Source organism: Equus przewalskii, chromosome 11 (genome assembly GCF_037783145.1).
Source record: "Equus przewalskii isolate Varuska chromosome 11, EquPr2, whole genome shotgun sequence".
Taxonomy (NCBI): domain Eukaryota; kingdom Metazoa; phylum Chordata; class Mammalia; order Perissodactyla; family Equidae; genus Equus; species Equus przewalskii.
Window position 1 is genome coordinate 18,211,894 of NC_091841.1, and position 22,314 is coordinate 18,234,207.

The following is a 22,314-nucleotide window of genomic DNA, read 5'->3' on the forward strand; positions in this document are numbered from 1 at the left end:
TTAAGTATTTAGTTCTAGGTGAACTTTTTTTTGGAAGGGATATGCTGATAACACTCTCATGTCATTTGCCTCTTTAGATCTGATCATAATTACAAAGCTTGAAAACAAATTCTCATGGTGGGAGAAAGGTGCCTTCTGAAGGCCTAGCAAACTCTTCAGCTGACAAAATAAAGACTCCAGCTTTGATTCTGAGAGTTGTTTACTGCTGCAAGTGTCAATTTCCTGTCTCTGTGGACTGATGGTGTGTAATGAATGGTCAGCTCTGCAGTGATCTTCTGATTCTTGTAGTTGAGGTTTTACTTTTTACTGCCTAACTACTATGTTGCACAATGTTAAATGAAATTTCTCAAGCAGTCTTTACAGAAGAACCTTAGCCTCATTTGGCAGATGAGAGTCAGAATAGACAAGAAGAATCTTGCTCAATGTCACACAGCTGGAAAGTGACTGGCCAGGAAATAGGACATGATTGCAACTGGCTTCATGGCTAAAGTTCATGCTATTTTCATGGGGTCATTCAGTTCTAATTTTAGTTGATCTCAATTTATTGTCTGGTTGCATCCTAAAGATCCTCCACCATTCCCTCTCTGCTTGGGAAGATTCTTCAGACATGTCATAAAGAATTCTCTCTTCAATTTCTGATCTATTCTCTATGGGCTGATTCTAAACTAGAAGGAAGTATACTAAGGATCCCTCGGTCCTGTCCTTTCATCAAATATAGTACAAAACACTCACTGTACCACAGATATTGCATTAGTACTTTAGTGTTAAAAATATCAATAGATTAGTTCTTCCCACAGAGAGCTGATAATCTATAATGGTAACAAGATAACTTCAAAAATAACTATGAAACAAGTCAACATCTTAAAACTGTTGTGAAAGTGGTATAAGCAATACAATGCATTGAGTCAAAGTTGGAAGAATAGTAGTTTGCTTGATATGATCACTGCGACCTCATAAGAAGATGACATGGTATTAGACCATGAAAGATAGAGTGCAGTTCCAATGGCAGTGATAAGTAGTGAACAGATGGGCAGAGGTAATAAGAGGAGCAAACATTTTGTAAAAATATATTGTATAGTGAGAATGAGGAAAACTAAAAAATTCCAGGTCACTGAATGAATGAAAGCAGGAATTTGGAGTTAAAATGAGAATTGCAGTGTTAGTGATGGATTGTGACAGGCTTTCAATGCCAATTTGAGAAAATTTGATCTTAATATTCTATGTAATACACAAAAGAAGCTTACTTGAAATAGTTGCTCGTACCCTTCTTTATTGTCATTTTAAAAACCACAGATACATGAGTTCTAGCCATTACAACAGGCTACAAAAACAACTAGGTGTCTCAAAAGAGCCTATCAAGAACCCTGAAGAAATGTGTGACACTGATGGCCACTAAAACAATTTTGACTGGGCTATATCTGTATTTCAGTGTTTGGGTAGATTTGCTGTGGAGGCTGCTGCCTGACTTTAGGGTACACTTTTACTCAGGGCCACAGAAGGAGATGAGGGAGGGAATGGTGCGTCCATGGAAAAGGGAGAAGCGAGACATACAATGACTGCCTCTCTCTACAGCTTTGTAGAATTGCAATTAATTTGCCTATTCCCAAAGTAAAATAAAGTTGAAAGAAGTCCAAACAGTGGCACACATCTGTAAAGTTACTTTGGGCACATTAATTCAACTATGTGAGCATCAAATTGCTTGTTATCGGCACTGAATTAGAGCCTTCTTTCAGTTGTTCCCCCACAAATCAAGGTCATTCTTGATTGAAGTCACTTACAACTCTTTGGCTTTTGTGGGAAATGTGTTATCACTGGGGTTTTGGAAAACACCAGTATTTCCTTGTCCCACGCTCAGTTCTGATGTCAAGTTCCCCCTCAGAAAATCCTTTTCTGGCTCTCTATGTCATAAAGTTCCCATTGCCCATATTAGACTCTGGCCTATTTTTCTCTTTTAGTTGCCTCATAACTTCCTATCATTAACTCAACATCGCTGTCTCTCACTGACTTTTTTTTAACTTAACTTTTGCTTAAAAATTGAGTTTCTGGGGCCAGCCTTGTTGTGCAGCAGTTAAGTGCACACGTTCCACTTCTGGACGGCCCGGGGTTCACGGGTTCATATCCCAGGTGTGGACATGGAACTGCTTGGCACACCATGCTTTGGTAGGCATCCCACATATAAAGTAGAGGAAGATGAGCACGGATGTTAGCTCAGGGCCAGCCTTTGTCAGCAAAAAGAGGAGGACTGGCAGCAGTTAGCTCAGGGCTAAGCTTCCTCCAAAAAAAATTTAAAAAATAAAAACATTGAGTTTCTTTCAGTATAAACATCCAGAGAAGAGGGCATTGTCTGCTTCTATCCCAGATGACTCCCAACGTCCCAGACCTTCCCTCACGACTAAAACATATTTTGTGTACAAATGACTATTAGCGCCCAACACAAGAGGCATAGAAGAGGCTCAGTCAACTGTACATCTTTCAGGCTACAGATCAGTGATCAGTCTACGTTGGGCATTATCTCCTCACCTCAGCCATCCAAATGCCAGTGTGTAAGAATCTATTTCTTTGCTTAGACTAAACAATAAGACTTAATTTATATGGATAGTACTTGGAGAAGGAATGAAATAAAATTAAAGGACTTTCTAAAAGAAAGACCACTCTCCTGTCCCCTGCCTCGACCTTTCCCCTTTAAGGAGACTTTGGGTGTTCTCCCTCCTGCATTGCAATCTCATTCTGATTTTGTTCCATAGCTGACAGAAACCAAAGATCAAAATATTCTTGGATATCTTGGAATTTCTACAATTTCATTTGGTGGAAGAGTCTCAGACTGTGTGGAGGAGATTGTTTCTATGAGAGCTTTACTTGAAAGATGATGAAAGAGACACTACAGTTGAGGGCTGACTGGAATGGGGAAAGGCTGGAGGCAGACACAAAAATGACATGATGTGTGCAATAGTTTAGAGTGAGAGGTAATGAGGACTGGAAAAAGGATGGGGGTGGTGGTAATGGAGGGGAAAGGCAGTGGACATCTCCTAGCCTTTTCATGGCAAACACATGCATCATCTCTGAATTCCTTTGTTGAGATTCCAGGAACTAATACTCCCAGTAGAGGCACCAGTTGGCAGAATTATTGCTGCCAAAGACTTCCTTTAGTCTTCTCAGCTTCCACTGAGGCCAGTCGAGAATTTATTACCCTGAGCAAGATCTACAGATCTCTATTGTAGTCTCATTAGGTAGGTAGAGACCACAAGGTGATGAAAATCACCTTCTAATGACACTGCATTTTCAAAGGATTATCAAATATCTAGAATAACATTGATGGGGGTTAAGGGTGGGTATGATATGGCATGCTGGAAAGAGCCACGAAATGGGAATCAGGAGGTGGGAGTTCTTGCAATGGCTCTGTCCTTGGTTAAATCTGGCTTTGTGCTAGCCATTTACGCTTTCTGAGCTTTGGTGTTCTTCCAGATCGAATGAATGGGTTGGGGCACAGTTGGTTTTTAACTTTGGCCAATGATCAAGCCCTTGCCTCAAATCAATCTGGATGAAGACCTGAAGATGAGAAAAAGATACCTGAAAGATGTAGTGATGGGGCTTGAGTGTGGAGCTTGAATCTTGCTTGCTCAGCCTCTGTTTATCAAGCCCTGCCCTCAATCTCTGGTCATTCATGAGACATTGTCAGAAATCCAGAGGGCATTGTGAATTTTTAGATGATCTCTGATGTTCCTTTATGTTCAGCCCTGTGATACCTGAGTTTGCAGGCAGAAGATTCACATTGACTTCCTTAATCCCCCTGTGCTGCTGAGTTGGTTAGAAAGCTGGAGCAGCTAGTGAAGCTGCATTCCATACATAGCAGCTTCCCTTCAATGCCTCAAACATCTCCTATTGGTTGTTGACTCAAAGCTTTGCACTAGTGTTTCACATGTTCAGAGATACCCTTTCTCCATATTTTTTCATGCTTTACTGATTTGTCATCATGTACATCTCTAAATAAATACATTTGGAACGAGTCCTTCCTTTAGAGATAGATACGCTGAGAAGATCCTTACTTGAATCTGTCTGCTGTGAGGCCCTCGGCAGGATCTCGGCAATGTGCTCCCAAGACCACGTGCTTTTGAAAACTTTAAAATGATAAGATATTTTAATTGCAATCAATTAAGGCCACTATTGCTTTCTTCTCTCATTTTTCCCCCTGTCACATGTTTCCTTCTGTTGGGTGGCTTTGAGACTTCACACCTCGATTTCCCTATTCACAAAATGAGAATAAGAACAGCACCTAACTCTGACTTCTTGGGAGAGTGAAATGTATTCATAAGCTGCAAAGTTCCTAGAACAGTGAGTGCTTGTTATGCAGGAAATGCTGGTTTATTTTATTGTTGTCAGTTTACCTAGAATGTAACAGAACAGTCGACATATCACTGGATTCAAGTGAATGCTGGCTGCACCCTCGTAGACTTGTAAGTAACTCACTAATATGAAAACCATCAAAGCAGAAAGGGTCCAAACTCCTTCTCTTATAGTGGATGTAACTAAGGTCAAGAGTAATGAAGTGGCTTCTGCACATCTCATAGCTAGGAAGGGCCCAATGTGGGACTGAGACCTAGGTTTTCTGATAGAAAGTGAGGTGACTCTCAAGCACATCATGGCATGCTTATGCTATAAACAAAAGAATCATCCCTGAAACAGCTGCTCACTCCCCTCTTTATTCTTCTTTTACATACTCCATTCCTGTGGGTGTCAGCCCTTAGAATAGGCTAGAGAACAACAGCATGTCCCAAAAGAGTCAGCCAGGAGCCCTGCAAAACCTGTGACACTTAGGGCTACCAAACTAATTTTGACTGGGCTATAGATGTATTTTAGCGTTGGGTAGATTTGCTTGGGGGTCTACTGACTGACTTTAGGGCACAGCCAAAGAGCATGGGCAGATCTGAATTCATAACCCAGTTGTTGGCAGTTAGAGCCATATCTCATTACCATACACAAGGAGAAACTCAAGATGGTGGGATGATATAGATGTAAAAAAGAAAACCAAAATATTGCTTGAGGAATGAATGGGTGAATTGTTATCAACTTGAATTAGAGAAAGCCCTTGTAATTATGACACAGTCATCTATAAGCCACAAAAAATAGGGTCAGAATATTTGGCCACCTTAAAAAACAAAAACATGATAATAAGCAAAATTCAGTCTTCCCCATGGCCAAAATCAACAGACAGAGGACAGATTGATACAACAGTTGCCATTTATTTCCCAGACCAAAGATTAATTTCTTTAACATTAAGTATCGTGCCAAAAGTTAAATCTAATACAGCAATTATATTTCTCATTTGTTAGTTGGGCTAACAGCCAAAAGTCTATAAATTACTCCTTGGATGAAGTTTTAAATGCCCTCGAAGTTCTGGTCAGTGTAGAAATCTATTCCTCCAATTCAAGATGATGTAGCAAATTATATAAGTTATTCTGTACCACCTACACAAAATGACATAGCCACAGGGTTCTTCATTGTTGTACAACCAAAGACTGGGAAACAATTTAGGTTTCCACCAAAAGATTGATTATATAAACTATTGTTCACGTATAGTGGGGAGTAGCATGTGGCAATATGAGAAGCTTTCTAGGTACTGTCTTGGAAAGGTCTCCAGGACATATTTTTAAGTGAAACAGGAAAATAAAATAAAGTGTATGTAATGTATTTCATTTGGATAAGGAAGGAGGATATAGTATGAAATTATACTTGCTTGTATTTGCATGAAAACTTGAATTATGCCCAAGAGACCACAAGTAAACCATTTTTAGTTAGCTCTAGGAAGTGGGGATGAGGGATGGAATGGTGTGGACCAGGAAAAATGGGAAGTGAGATTTCCTACGTACACCTTTCTATTTTCCGTTAATGAAATATAAATAACTTGTGTATTCCAAAATGAAAATCAATTTTAAAGAATTCCCAGTCATGTTACATATTTGTAAAGTAACTTTGGGCAACTTGTTTCAACTTCTTGATCCTCAAATTTCTCATTTATACAATGGGGAAAATAAGCATTAACCTTTAGCCTTTCTTGAGTTGTTCCCACAAATCAAGCTCATTGTTTTCTGTTTTATTGAAATAACATTGATTTATGATATTATATAAATTTCAGGTGCACATCATTATATTTCGACTTCTGTGTAGAATACATCATGTTCACCACCCAAAGCCTAATCATCACCATAGACATTTGAGTAATCACCCATTTCCCCCAGAACAACCATATGTTCCAGTTATTCCACTGCTGGGGATTTATCCAAAGAACATTAAAACACAGATGCAGAAAGATGTATGCACCCCTATGTTCAAGCTCTTTTTTAACTCAAGTCATTTACTCTTCTGTGCCAAATATGCAATAATAGAGTTTGAGAAGAACGTCTGTTTTTTTCTCATCCCACACTCAGCTCTAATGTTAATTTCCTCCTTTGAAAATTCTTCTGTGGCCACACTCAGTAATATTGTCCCCGCTCTGTGCTTTAGCGTCTGGCTTATTTTTCTCTTTTAATTTCCTTGTAACTTCTTATTGTTAGCTAAGCTTCGTTCTCTCTCCCTATTATTATTTTTCCATACTTGTTTATTTTATATTTTTGTCTCCTTCATCATAAACATCATGAGAAGAAGGTATCGTCTGCTTCTATCACAGTTGAATCCTGAGAACCCAGAACCATCCCTCATGTCTAAGACATATTTTCAAATGAATGACTGTTAGTACCCGATGCAAGATGCATAGGAGAGGCTCAGTTGATTTTATCTCTTTAAAACTCTCATGGGCTACATATCAGGGATCAGGCTGTGTTGAGTATCATCTCCTCACTTCAGTTATCAAAATACCAGTTTTTAAGAATATATTTCTTTGTTTAATCTTAACAGTGAGACTTAACATATATGGATAGCATTCAGAGTAATATTTAAAGAAAATTAAAAGACTTTCTGAAATAAAGGCCACTCCTCTGCTCCCTGAATTCACCTTTCCTAGTTAATGAGACTTGGGGTGTTCGCCCATCCTCATTACAATCTCACTCTTATTTTGTTCCATAACAGACAGAAACAAAGAGCCACGCCCTCTAAGATGTTTGCCCAGAGTGAAAGCAGCCCCGCAGCTGCTTGTACCTTGGTGTCAGATAATTGCTCACAGAGAGTTTGCATATCTTACTAGAGAGAAGGAGCTGAATTGTATCTTCCCACTGCAAAATCTCTGGAGAGAAATCTCAGAGTCTATTTTTCCTTTCTTTTCCTCCTTAAGAAAAGCAATATATTTGGACCTGATTTCACCTTTGAGAAGGAAGCAGGGGTAAAAAAATGTAGATCCTTTATTCCTTTTAACCATGCAAATAGTTAGTTTTTGAACTCTGGTGTTGGTTTTATAGAGAAATATTTAGAATGTCCTAAGGGTTTTAGATCCTTAAACACAATATGTGTGCAGTAGTGTAAGTGAAGTTCTCTCTTATTCACATATTGCTTCCCTTGGACTCCTTTTCCCCATACCCAAGCACAGTGGGGCCTATGGGAGGTTTATCCTTATGCTTAACTTAAAATATATATTATAATGTTATATTTACATCATATAGTACACATTTATATGCCTGTGGGACAATGGTTTTAGCAAAACAAGGTGGAAGGAGAGTTATTTTTCAATCACATTGCCTAATGTCACCAGTTTATCTAGCTAATGCCAGAGACCTCACTAGCATATTTTTGGGAGTTCATAGTTTGCTTGATTACTTCAATTTCCCACTACAAGGATATAGACTAAATTAATGACGTCAACAAGCTGGGAGATTTATGTACAATATTACACACATTATGCAAGTGGATCATTAAAGACTCTGCATTGTACTTGAGAGCATAATGGAAATGTCCAAGATGGGAGTTTGGAGAGGCACATGCTCACTGCAAGATCCATTTCAGTCCCCATGCGTGTGTGTGTTGTATTTCTTGTCTACCTGGGGTGTGAGGAAATAGTGTTTTGTGCAGGGACTGCTTTCACAGATCAGAGAATTGTACGTGATCAGGTGATTCATTTAGGGTAAGAGACTGGAACCAAACCTGATGATTTTCCTCAGTCTAAACTTTCTTTCTCAGCATGAAGTAAACTGATTTCTAAGAAGCCAGAACAGGACCCAGAGGATGAATCTGAGGCCTTACTGCACTAGATAATAAAAGCTCAAGGCGAGGCATGGGTCCTGTTCAAATCTACACCCTCCAGTGGTATATTGTGGGCAATAAACTGATGATTTTTTATTAGTATCTAGACTAACTATGCCTTAAGATTTCAAGGCACTATGAAATACACCAATATTATTTCATATTTATTATTTTATTTAATATGTACACCAGTAGTTCAAACCTGGGTGTGTTATCCTTATTTTACAGAAATTGAATCAGATCAGAGAAGTTCAGGAATTGTCCAAAGTCTCAGAGCAGGTAACAGTGGCTCTGAGGGCTGGTGTCATCTCTTCTAGGTCTAAGTCAATTCTTCTTGCTATGCCTCACCTGCTCTCATTTATTGTAATGATTGAAAGAGACAAAAGAGGGAAGGAAGGAAGGGAGGGAGGGAGGGAGAAAGGAAGGAAGGAACAAAGGAAGAAAGGAAGGAAAGAAGGAAGGAAGAGAATAATGGTCAGAGTAGTGAACCATGTCACAGCATTTGAGAGGCTAACTTTGCAAAGAGCACCCAGAGAGAAGCTCCATCAGGATCCCTTGGAGAAACCAGACTGTGGTGTCAGATTGCAAATTACACATGAAGCATGGGAAATCCATTCATATCTCAGGTAGATATTCAAACAATCTATATTTTAATTTTTTTTTCTATAACTGATGTTACCTGGTGGGCCCATATGCAGCTAAGTAACACAGGCCACCACGTTGCATTTAAATTCTTAAATGCACTTGAACTGATCATCTCTGAATGTCCCATCTCTCAGATGCCTTTTATTCTCCATACTCTGCCCAGGTTGGCCTCTTGAGGTATGAGGAAGGGGCATTCAGGGACTTTATGGTGAGTGGAATGGGAGGTGTATCGTGGGATCATGTGAGGGAACTTGTATTGTCTTCTGGCTTCCCTGGTCTCTATGGTAACTTTCTGGCTAGCCTAATTATTTCCATCCGGCTGCCGTCCTCAGCCGGTGATCGCATGTCCTCTTCTCTCTTAGCTCAGGCAGGGCACTGTGGTCTTCTCTGTTTTCAAGACCTCACCCTGGTCTTGCTGGTAATGACAATATTCACAAGTTACAAGAAGAAATGAAGATAGCCTGGGAAGACTCTGTTGTATCTCTTGATTCAGTCCATAGCTGGGGTACATAGCCCAAAGTGTGCAAAGCAAAATAACCTCAGATTTTCCCTACTGTCGGGCCCAGGAGAGCACCCTCTAACCACCATTCCACCATACTACATGTCTTTGCAAGTGTACAGAGTTGAAGGAGAGGAGAAATGATGATCATTATTCCACTTAGTCCAACGATTTATGAGAGTAGCCAGTTCTTGTAGGAGGATTTGATTAGCGTCCTAAGGAGATATCCTAAAGAGGTCTCAAAGGCCAGTGGACTCAAACTTCTGTCAAAAGGACTATAAAACCTCTCTGCCCACCACCCAACTTCTCAGAATGTGCCCTATATTGGTGAGGTGGTTTCTCTGAGTTAGGTCAGCTGTGAGGGCCTTTGGCTTCTGGATAGTGGCTAGATGTTACTAATTTTGATATTCTACTTTCACATTCAAGCAAACTTGTTCAGTCTCAGATCCACTACTTTCCCAGATACTTCATTTCTATCTCCAATACTAGAAGCTGGTTTTCTTTATAGGGTCATATTTTCAAATATACCCACTTCCCCCAGAAAAGGGGTTCATCACTCTATTTGAGTTACAACATGCACAATGAATATAGAAAAAGAAAGCTCTTAAATTAAGGCCAGATGGCCAGGTTCAATAGCTAAGGGAACCATATACAGAAAGTGTGATAAAAATTTGTGACATAATTGAGTGAAAGTTGATTGCATACAGTAAGACTGACAAGATCACCCAAGAACCTCAACACCCTTTGGGAAGCATCTTTCTAAAGGCCATAAACCTTAAAATTTGATCTGCTCATTCTCATGGACTTCCACATGATAATGAATCTTTTGTTTCTATAAACTTTATTTCCCTACTGAAGCAAAGGTGAATTCCTGTTAATCACTTAGGGTCTATACCTGTACCAGGAACCTCCTTGACAGGGCATTTAGAGCTGGGGTGGTAGAAGCTGCAAATTAATCACAAATTAGTAAAAAGAAAAGTCCAGTTAGAGTAATAATCCTCTTAGGACTTGGGCTGAGAGCCACAGGGGAAGTGGCGACTGTGAATCCACTAATGCTATTTGCCATTTTCACAGGTTAAACATGATTCCTTTTTGTTTTAACACAATTTTGTTTTAACACGTTTTTTTCCTGTGTTAATAGGCATTTATGTGTCTTTTATGAGCATCTTCCTTTCTATTTTTTAAAAAATAATTTTCATCTCTTCAAACAAAGGGATTGTGTTTTTTCCATTTACCAAAAGCCTATCAAATTCAATGTGACTATTCTCCATCTGTCCTCTAATTTTCTAGCACTTACAACTGTCAGGAGCCACTCAGTTTTCTACTTTAGAAGAATTGTGCCTTTTATTTCTGCCATCCTCTCTCTCATCTCTTTTTTTACCTACTGTAATTCTCTTGTCTATTTGATGAGGTGCCCATCTGACATAATTGATTCTCTGGTCACAACACCCTGGAAATGACAGTTCATCCTCCACTCCGACTGTTTTTCCTTCAAGCATCTATTCATGCCACTTTTGACCTTTCTTTCCTCTTTGAGAGAAAGAAAAAGGGGGCACAGCCCTAAACATGCTAAGGTGAAATGCTTTTCCTGGTGTAGGGTGCTGAGGAGAGAAGGTGGTACACCTGGGGACGACGACTGTTACTGTCTATCACACTCTCACCTTAATCAATCATTGTGTATTCCTGTGGAGTTATGTCCAGTACCTACCTTGCTTCTCTAGTCTTACTTAAATCTAAATTCTTCCTTGATGATTCTGGAATTGCTGCTGGATGGAGCCTGGCTAAAGGCATCACAATCCCTCCTGAGAAAACCTTGGGGAAGTTTTCTTTAGTAGCAAATTCATTAGACATAGGATTTAGTCTCTGTCTCCAAGACCAGGTTCTTTGCTATGAGAAGGAAAAGGAACCTGGAGGAAAGCAGCCACTTGATTTCCGTTTCTAATCCTCAGGGGTAGCATTTAGCCAGTGCCCTGTGGGGTTCACAATTAATCAGAGGGTGCCAATCACTGCATGACTCTGCTCACTTCCCTTATGGCCTCCTGTGTGTCACTGGGATGGAAACAGGGACATGGGGTGTCTAACCAGCACCCAGGATGGCTGTGGTGTGGGGACGACATTTACTCATCTCCAATTTCAGGGAACCTCCTTGAGTTCCATTCTTTACCTCTGCATCCTGTTATGCATGAGATTTGCCATGAGGAGAATACTCCCATATAATACATTTGGATAGGAAATTCCACCTTTAGCGTTTGTTTTTAGAGTTTTTTCTTTGTGTGTGTGGTTGCATTACTTGAAAACTCCTCTTCTAATAGATCTACTCGATCTTCAGATAAGGCAATAATTTAAGCATATTTCTCTCCAGCCTAACAGGACAGAACTCTCAAAAATGACTTTGTATATTTTTGATCTCAATGATTTTTCATTCACTTGTAGTTTTACTCTCTGAATAAGCAGTCCTACTGTTCTACTTCAAATATTTGAGTTTTGGTGGCAGGAGCTGTGGAGGTACAAGTAACATATGTTAACGTTACTCCCATGCTTATAAAACATAGGGTAATATATCCTCTTGAAAAACACTAGAATTGTTTAATGGGCAAATCTTAGATTCAGTGATGCTCCTTATGTTCCTAAAAGGGGGTTTCTGATTCAGGAAATCAATTAACAAAAAGGGTTTCAGGAGCAATCTATTGTGAGAAATTCCATTCTGTGTTGCTAGCAGAGTGTGTAATTAGGCATATCTGAAGATTACACAGGCAAAGGTGGTCCTGAGGTGTGGTCAGGATATTGAGGGTCTAGTTTTAGATTTTCTGTTGTGATTTGCAGTAGGAAGATGAAAGGAATTTGAAGAGACTGAAAGTCGCTACAGCTGACCTCATTGATGTGGATATACTGCCGCCTCTTGGTCTTTTCTTGAGTAGCATAGTGAAATCTCATGCTTCCTGCTCTGTCCTTCCTGGGACATGAATCATCCGTTGGTCCAGCGGATCCACCTTGTATACACTACAGGTTAGTCACTTCATATCCATCATGGTTATCAGATCCACTGACATGGTATTGCAGTGCTTGTGTTCAAGTAACACTTATTTTACTTAGCAATGGCCCCAAAATACAAAAGCGGTGATGCTGGCAACTCAGATGTGCCAAAGAGAAGCTGTAAAGGGCTTCCTTTAAGTGAAAGGGTAAAAGTTCTCAACTTAATAAGGAAATTCAAAAAATATTGAGCTGAGTTTACTAAGATCTACAGTAAGAATGAATCTTCTATGTACAAAATTGTGAAGGAAAAAGAAATTCATGCTAGTTTTGCTGCTGCAACTCACATATGTATGTATAGGAAAAAGCATTGTCTATATGGGATTGGTACTATCCGTGGTTACAGGCATCCACTGGGTATCTTGAAAAGTATCTCCTGTGGATAGGGGGGACTATTGTATACAAGTCTTCAGAAGAATTCTATCTAGTAGAGAACTGTGCCTTGTAGTTACGCTTTCTTGTCTACATTTGTGATGTCCATAATGAGGGGGTACCCACTAAAATATCAAAGAGTCCAGTGCCCCAGGATCTGACAGCAATCTGGGCACAAGGGTAGATTCATGAAAAAGGTGACAATAAAGTGAACTCCAAAAGTCTGGTACTCTGAGTAACTGCAGAACCCAAATTTTGGAGCTTGGGACGTGAGTTTCATTAAGTATCCTGTAAGCCACCTGAGGCTCACCTATTGCGCCCCAACCATCTTGTTCCTATCCCTAATATCATATACAACTTCTGCTTTCTATATATCAATAAGGCTGATGCTACTACTACTTCTTCTAGGTCCAGGGAGGTCAGCAATCCCCCATACTCTCCTTTCGCTCTACAACAGGACTTTGCATGGCACTTTTGGCTTGAAAAAAGGTTTATTTTGTCCCTTCTCTTTTTGTCTACACTGCAGCCCACTGCAATCCATGCTGAAGTCTGCGCTTTCCTACTTATACCTTTAGTGTTCTCTTTAGCAGGAACCAAGACTATACTTTCTCTTTTTAGACACTAGAGAGCCCCTTCATATTTACATAGAAAATATTGCACCTTGTGTAATAGTGATTTAGCAAATCAGATCTGGATGTCTATGTTTACAGATATAACTCCTTCAGCAATCACTTATGAGGATGGAAAGGTAGTTAGCCAAAATTCATTTTAAGAAATTTTAACTTTGATTTTTAAATGACACAACTATTTATGATTATTATAATTCTTTGGAAAGTATACCCAAGTTGAAAAAAGAGTATAGAAATTGTCTATGATTCTACCAAAAAGGCATAAATACTGTTATTATTTTTGAATGTATCATTTTTTTTTCCAAATACAAGTTCAACTTATAAGGCAGATTTTAAACACTTAAATATCACACAGATATGTGCATACAGAAACATAGGGATGCAGAAGAAAGGTTGGTTCCATTCTACATGTCAAGCAAAGGAAGATCCCCTATCTTTGTTGTCAGAAACATACTGGCAAAAGAAATAGAACAAAGATATTCCATTTCTTTATAACCATTTAAGCTTTGATATTTTTATCTTCTTGCCTTTCGGGCCACGTTGGTTTCCCAGTTTTCATTTTCTAGAAGCAGAACCTGAAACCAGGATTTGAGTTTGAATACTTTCTTCGGGAGGTGAAGGAAGCCACCATGTAAGTGTGAGGAAATGACAGAGAAAAAGCAAGTTGGCCAATAAAAGGCAGCTACTTAGCTTAATACTAAGCTATATCAGTCTTAAATTCAAAGTGACAGGAAACACAAGCTCCCTGAGTGAGTCTGTGTGAGTTATTATGATACAGGCTACTTCTACTACCAATTCTTGGACCCCAGACTCATATATTCTAGCTATCAAGGACACTGTACGCCATTGGTTCAAAGTATACAGAGCATCCTGAAAAAGAGTGTCCCAACCCGGTAGGTATCATTCCAAAACTGTTACACTAACACTATTCATGAAGACTTTTGAGCATTCGCCAGCCAGTAGCTTTGGTATGACACAGCACTAGGAGAGCATGTTGGCTTGATGGTTATGTGCTTATTCTTTCTTCTTTTCATAATCTGTGTCCCTTAGACTGAGATGGGGTCAGGCAGAATCCATGATGATACGCTAGATATTCTGTGAGCTCTCACATGATGATAACCAAAGCATCATAGGCTGGGAGAGCAAACCTATATTTGAAATTTGGGTTAATCTTAGTAAAAATCAAAATATTCTTTCCTCTAACATGGAAGGGGTCTGATATAATCAACTCAATACTACTTGATTGATTAGTCACTTCAAGGGGTGGGACTATATCCAGGGTCCAGAATCAGTCTCAGTTAAAAGAAGATGAACATTCAGCAGTAGCCACAAGTCTGTTCAATCAGCCTTGGTGAGAGAGAGTTCATATTGTTTGCTTCATCCATAGCCTCCATCCTTGCCACCATAGCTACTCTATTCATGGGTCCATTGTGCTACCACTGAGATGACTGAGCACAAAGACTGGCCAACACCAACAGGTCAAGAAATCTTGTTTACCTGGTCAGTGCCCTTTGCAGTAGGTGATATCTGCTGGCACCGAAATAAGGTACAAAGATCTGCATACTTTGTGCACACACCGTAGTTCCCTCCACATGCTTCTCTCCCAGATCTCTTTGTCTCTGCTCTTCCTATCTTGTTTCTTCCAGGTACCTGAACAACCAGCCAAGCCATTTTAACATCTCAAAAGACTGAGCAGACTGAGTCTATTTTTAGTTCGGGCCACTTCCACTTAGAGTAGAATCTGTAGTGTTGTCACCTCTCTAATGGTTGATATTGGTAATTTGTTGTTTTTCTTTCTTCTGATATGGCAAGTTTATTGATTTTATTCATCTTCTCAAGGAACCTGTTGCTGTTTCAACTGAATTTTCTGTTTTCTATTTAATTGATTTCCTCTGTGATTTTTATGATTCCCTTTCTTCTGTATATTAGTTTAACTGCAGCTGCTGTAACGAATTACCACAAACTGAGCCCACATCAACATGGCAGCAATGCCACACTTCCTTTAGAGGCTCTAGGAGAGAATTCATTTCTTGCCACTTCTAGCTTTGCCAGAATTCCTTGGCTTGTGGACATCCTTTCAGTCTCTGCCTCTGTCTTTGCATTGCCTTCTCTCTCTCAGTCTCTTTCTCTCTGATCTCCTCTACCTCTCTCTCTCTTGTAAGGACAGGTGATTGCATTTAGGGCCCACCCAGATCATTTCAGATAATCTCTTCCTCTCTGATCTTTAATTTAATCAAATCTTCAAAAACCCTTAACCGAATAAGTAACATTACAGGTCCCAGGGATAGGGATCTGAAGTGTTTCAGGAGGGGGCATTATTCTACTTATCACATTGTTCTTACATGGTTTTTATTTAGACTTCTTTTTTTAGCTTCTTTCAGATAGAACCTGAAGTCATGGAATAAAGTCCTTTTATCTCTTCTTTTGTTGGTGGTCGTGTAGGTGAACATAGATGAGGACATCTTGTTACAGTTAATGACCCTAGCCCCTCCTCTGTGTGACTACTCGCTGTTCTGCATGTACTCTGAAATAATTCACATGCTCTCCTGATTTATGGTCTCCCCTTACATATGCACTCCCCTATAGCTTGATAAGTTAAAACTTTCTTTGACGAGGTTCTTTCCATGAACAGATTGACCGCAGGTGGGAAATACACCTACATGATATTCATCATCACTGACAGAAGAAAAGCACAACAACAGACCCTGGAGTTCCCCATGCCCAAAGGCTGACATTTTCTAATCCCCTCCTTACTGCCCATTTTCCCTATATAACTGCCTCAAGATTCTGTAATCCTTGAAGGCAGGTTTTTGGAGACACTATTCACCTGCCTTCAGTTATGCCAGCTAATCAAATTAAAACTCCTTTCTCCACCCCTAACTCTTTGTGATTAATGGGCTCAGATCACAATGATCAGAAAGAGTCCATTGCTTGGTATCAATGCTAGAAATGTCCCGGTAATTCCTACCTTACCTGTTTCCACTAATTTTGATAGGTAGTGTTTTTATTTTCATTCTGTTGAAAATAATTTCTGTATATATTTTCATTATTTTTTATTATTTTATTGAGGTCACATTGGTTTACATTATGTAAATTTCTGGTATGTACCATCATATTTCTGCTTTTGTATAGATTGCATTTTGTCCACCATTAAAAGTCTAGTTTCTATCTGTCACCAGGCCCTTGTGCCCCTTTACCTCTTTTGCCTTCCCCCGCCCCCTTCCCCTCTGGTAACTAAGAATCTGCTCTCCTTGTCTATGTGTTTGTTTGTTTGTTTGTTTTTATCCTCCACATATGAGTAAAATAATATGGCATTTCTCTTTCTTTGTCTGAATTATTTCACTTAGCAGAACTCCCTCAAGGCCCATCCATGTTGTTGCATATGGCAAGATTTCATCAATTTTTATGGCTGAGTAATGTTCCATTGTATATATAGATCACAGCTTCTTATCCCTTCATCAATCGAGGGGACTTGGGTTGGTTACCAGTTTTGACTAGTATGAATAATACTACAATGAACATGGGGTGCATGTAACTTTTTGAATTATTGTTTTCATCTTATTTGGATAAATACTGAGAATTGGAATAGCTGCATCATATGGCATTTCTATTTTTAATTTGCTGAGAAATCTGCTTACACTTATCCAGTGGCTGCACCAGTTTGAATTCCCAGCAGCACTGTATGAGGGTTCCCTTTTCTCCACATCCGCTCCAATACTTATTTTTTTTTCTTTTCAGTAACAACAATTCTGACAGGTGCAAGGTGATATCTCATTGTAGTTTTAATGTATTTCCATAATAATTAGTGATGTTGAACATATTTTCATGTGTCTCTTGGCCACTGTATATGTTTTTTGGAAAAATGTGTGTTCTTATCCTCTGCTCATTTTTGGTTCAGGTTGTTTTTTCTTTTTGATATGTATGATTTATTCATATCTTTTATATCTTAACCCCTTATCAGACATATAGTTTGCAAATATCTTCTCCCAATCAGAAGGCTGTCTTTTTCTTTTGTTAATAGTTGCCTTTGCTGTGCAGAAGCTTTTTAGTTTGATGTAGTCCCATTTGTTTGTGTTTTCATCGGTTTCCCTTTGCTGTAGAGACATGATATTCAAAAATATACTGCTAAGATAGATATCAAAGAGCGTACTGCTTATGTTTTCTTCCAGGAGTTTTATGGTTTCAGGTCTTACATTCAAGTCTTTAATCCATATTGAGTTGCTTTTTCTGTATCACGTAAGATAATCGTCTACATTAATTCTTTTGCATGTGGCTGTCTAGTTTTCTCCACACCATTTACCAGCAAGACTTTTCTCTCTATTCTTAGATCCTTTGTCAAAAATTAGCCCCAGATAGATGTGTGGGTTTATTTCTAAGCTCTTGATTAAGTTCCATTGATCTGAGTGTCTCTTTTTCTGCAGTTAGCATGCTTTTTGATTACTCTAACTCTGTAGTATATTTCAAAATCAGGCAATGTGATACCTCCAGTATTCTTTTTTCTCAGGATTACTTTGGCTATTTGGAGTCTCTTGATGTTCCATATAAATTTTAGGACTCTATGTTCTATTTCTGTGAAAATTGTTGTTGAGATTCTGATAAAGATTGCATTGAATCTGTAGATTCCTCTAGGTAATATGGTCATTTTAATTCTGTTACTTCTTCTAATCCATGATCATGGATTCTTTATGTCTTCTTAAGGTTCCTTCAACATCTTATACTTTTCACCATATGGGTTTTTCACTTCCTTGGTTAACTTTCTACCTAGGTATTTTGTTGTTTTTATTGAGATTTTAAATGGGATTGTATTCTTGATTTCTCTTTTTACTACTTTGGCAGTTAGTATACAGAAGTGCGGCTGATTTTTCTATGGTGATTTTGTACCCTGCAACTTTACTTTTTGATGCTCATTTCTGAGGGGTTTTACTTGGATATTTTAAGGTTTTCTATATAGAGAATGACGTCATCTACAAATAGTGACAGTTTTACTTCTTCCTTTCCTATTTGGTTATCTTGTATCTCATTTTCTTGCCTAGCTACTCTAGCTAGGACTTCCAGTGTTATGACAAAGTAGAGTGGCAAGAGTGGGCATTGTTGTATTTTTCCTCTTCTTAGAGGAATACCTTTCAGTTTTCCACCTTTGGATGTGATATTGGCTGTGGATTTGTCTTATATGGTCTTTATTATGCAGAGATACTTTTCTTTTATGCCCATTTTATTAAGAGTTTTCCTCATAAATGGCCGTTGATCTTGTCAAATACTTTCTCTGCATCTATTGAGATAATCATGTGATTTTTATTCTTTGTTTTGTTGATATGGTGTGCCACATTGATTGATTTGCAGATACTGAGCCATCCCTGCATCCCTAGAATAAATCCAACTTGATCATGGTGTTTGAATCTTCTAATGTATTTTGTGTTAATTTGCTAACATTTTGTTGAGGATTTTTGCATCTATGTTCATCAGGGATGTTGGCCTGTAAGTTTTCTTCTTTTGCATTGGCCTTACCTGCTTCTGGTATCAGGCTAATGTAGGCCTCCAAACATGAGTTAGGAAGCATCCTGGCCTCTTCAATTTTTCAGAAGAGTTTGAGAAGAATAGGTATTGAATCTCTGAATCTTCGATCAAATTCACCAGAGAAGCTGTCTGGTACCAGATTTTTGTTTTTCAGGAGGTTTTAGCTTACTGTTTCAATCTCTTTCCTTGTGATAGATCTACTCAGATTCTCAATGTCTTCTTGATTCAGTTTGGGGAGGTCGTAGGATACTAAGAATTTATCCATTTCTTATATGTTATCCAGTTTATTGGCATACAGATTTTCACAGTATTCTCTTACAATTCTTCATATTTCTGAACCGTCAATTTTAATTTCTCTTTCATTTCTGATTACATTTACTTGAGTCTTCTCTCTTTTCTTCTTAGTGAGCCTTCTCAGGGTTTGTCAATTTTGTTTATCTTTTCATAGAACCAGCTCTTACTATAATGATCTTTTGCATTATCCTTTTAGTCTCAATTTCATTTATTTCTCTTCTGATTTTATTAATTCCTTCTATCTATTGACTTTTGGCTTTGTTTGTTCTTTTTCTCATTCTTTTTGGTATAGTGTTAAATTTTTTATTTGACATCTTTCATGTTTCTTGGGTTAGGTCTGTATTGCTATAGATCTTCCCTCTTAGTACTAGTTTTGCTGCATCCCATAAGTTATTGTAAGTTTTGTTTTCATTTTCATCTCGAGGTATTTTTTGATTTTTCCTTTGACTTCTCCATTGAGCCAATAGTTGTACAGTAGAATGTTTTTGTCTCCACTCTACTTACAACTTTTGCAACTTTCTTTAATTGAATCTAATTCCATACCACTGTGGTTAGAAAAGCTGCTTAATATGATTTGAATCTTCATAAATTTCTCGAGACTTGTTTTGTTCCCAACATATGGTCTATCTTTGAGAATGGTTCATGTGCACTGTAACATGTGTGTTTTGAACCAAGTCTGAATTTATTTATATCTTTAGTCTAATCCTGAATCAGACAATTTACTAACAAATTTTCACTTCCATCTGAAAAGTGCATATTAAATTACAAGGTATTTTGTCTTGAATTTTAGTTATAATTGCATTTAAATATATATAAATACTGCTATTATCTTATCACAATCATACTTTTTGCATTGGACAAAATATCCTATAGCTTTTTATTTAGGTATAATTGACATATAACATTAGTATCAGGTGTATAACGTAATTAATCATTAATTGTATCTATTGCTAAATGATCACGATTGTAAGTCTACTTAAAATCTATCACCACATATCAGGATAACTTAAGATTCACACTCTTGACAACTTTCCATTCTGTATAATAGTATTATTAACTACAGTCATCATGTTGTACATTATATTCCCATGATTTATTTATTTTATAACTACAAGTTTGTAATTTTTGACCCCCTGCTCCTATGCATCTCCACTCCACCCATCTGGAAAACACCAATTTGCTGTCTTTATCTTTGATCTTGGTGGGATTTTTTGTTTATGCCAGATTCCACAGGTAAGTGAAATCATATGGCATTTGTCTTACTCTATTTCGCTTAGTATAATGCCATCAAAGTTCATGAATATTCTTGCAAATGGCAAGATTTCATTCTTTTTTATGGCTGAATAATATTTTTTTATTCACCTTTTATTTATCTATTCATCCATTGATGGACTCTTAGGTTGTGTCCTATTCTTGGCTCTTGTAAATCATCCTGAAATGAACATGTCTGTCCATGAAGTTTCATGAACTGCACTTTTCCTTTTCTTTCATAAATGAATGACTATTGTTTCAGTTTCCAGATCCATCTACAGTCGAGATTTTCCTTCTCTACTGGAGAGAGATATAGAAAATTTATCCAGGAGTTTCCATAACTTATGCAAGAAAGAGATGGATTCAGAATAAAGAGGATAACTGATGACAAAAAGAAGTAATAAAATCACAGAAGAAATAACTGTTTTAAAGTGCTAGAGAACAAAACTAGTAGAGGAATATTTGGTAGAATGTACAGCATAAATCATAAGATGCTTTCCAAATAAGCATGTTAATTTTACATTAGAGGTTTATACAGTGTTTGGAACAGAATTTATGAACAGCTTCTTTGTAGACAATTTAGGAAACATATTTAAATGAATGAGGAATAATGAACTTCAATTTTAATATTGATTATATACTAAATTGGAGTTTTCTAGGCTTTAAGGATGTATTTTAAATTTGAAATATATTTGAAATTAAACAAATAGGTTCTCCATAAAGTCTATACATACTTAATATTTTAATCTCAATAATGCTGTTCTTCATGAATAGTATGAGATATTTTTCTCAAACTGTATTCAAGGGAAAATTAATCCAATGACATGTTATCATATTTCCTGCATTCTAAGCACATATCTATTGAAAGAGATAGCATTGTTTTAGGATGTGAATGTGTTCCATATTCAGAAACATTAAAATATGGTGAAACATATCTGCTGGATGCTTTCATGAGCTAAAGTTTAACAATTTTGGTGCAATCTGGGAGAATTTTTCCCGTCACATTTAGAGCACCTTTTACCTCCTTGTTTCTCAAACTATAGATCAGAGGATGCAGCATGGGAATCACAATTCCATAAAACATGGAGCCACTTGCATATTCTCCTGGGAATTACTACAATGAGGTTGAAATTACATTTTTGACAGGTTTCTGTAAAAAATGGTGATTGCCGTCAGGTGGGAGGTACACTTCCTCCCTGCAGTAGAAGAAATCTTTAGGATGGTGGCCATAAGGTAAATGTAAGAAAAGATGATAAGCAATACAATGAATACCAAGTTAAATCCCACAAAGACAACAAACATGGTGTTGATATCAACGCCGGAGCGTGAAAGAGTGAGAATTGGGGGAACATCACAGAAAGTGATGTATGGTATTGGATCTACAGAAGAACAGGAAAAATGTAAAACCTGTGTTTACAGAAGCATTTATTGAGCCCATGACATTTGAACCAGCTTCCACGTGGATGCAGGCTCTTTGAGACATAAGTATGGGAGAGTGAAGTGGATTACAGCTGGCTACATAATGGTCCACTATCATAGCAAACAGGATTTAACAGTCACTGGTCACAAATATTGCATAAACCAGTAATTGTATGATGCAGCCCCATGAAAGATACTGATTTATTTTCTACCGTGAAATTTTGCAGCATCTTGGGAGGGAGAGAAGAGGTATAATATCCACAAAAGCCAAATGTTGTATGAAAATGTACATGGGTGTTTGAAGTCCGGAATGTGTCTTGATGAGTACAATCATTCCAAAAAATATTCACTGTGGAGGTCACAAGATCACTAGGCATACAATGAAGAGGAAACACTGCAACTTGTATTGGGCACTAAATCTGAGAAGAATGAATTCATTCACTTCAGTGCTATTTTCTTGTGTCACGGCTACCAAAGTCTAGAAAGGACCAAGAAAAG

At 38.0% G+C, this 22,314-nt stretch overlaps 1 pseudogene; it reads right to left on the reverse strand.

Annotated features, from left to right (window-relative positions):
* Window positions 1-21,352: 21,352 nt before the first annotated feature.
* Window positions 21,353-22,150, reverse strand: LOC139074608 (olfactory receptor 5AK2-like; annotated as a pseudogene).
* Between the last annotated feature and the right edge of the window lie 164 nt (window positions 22,151-22,314).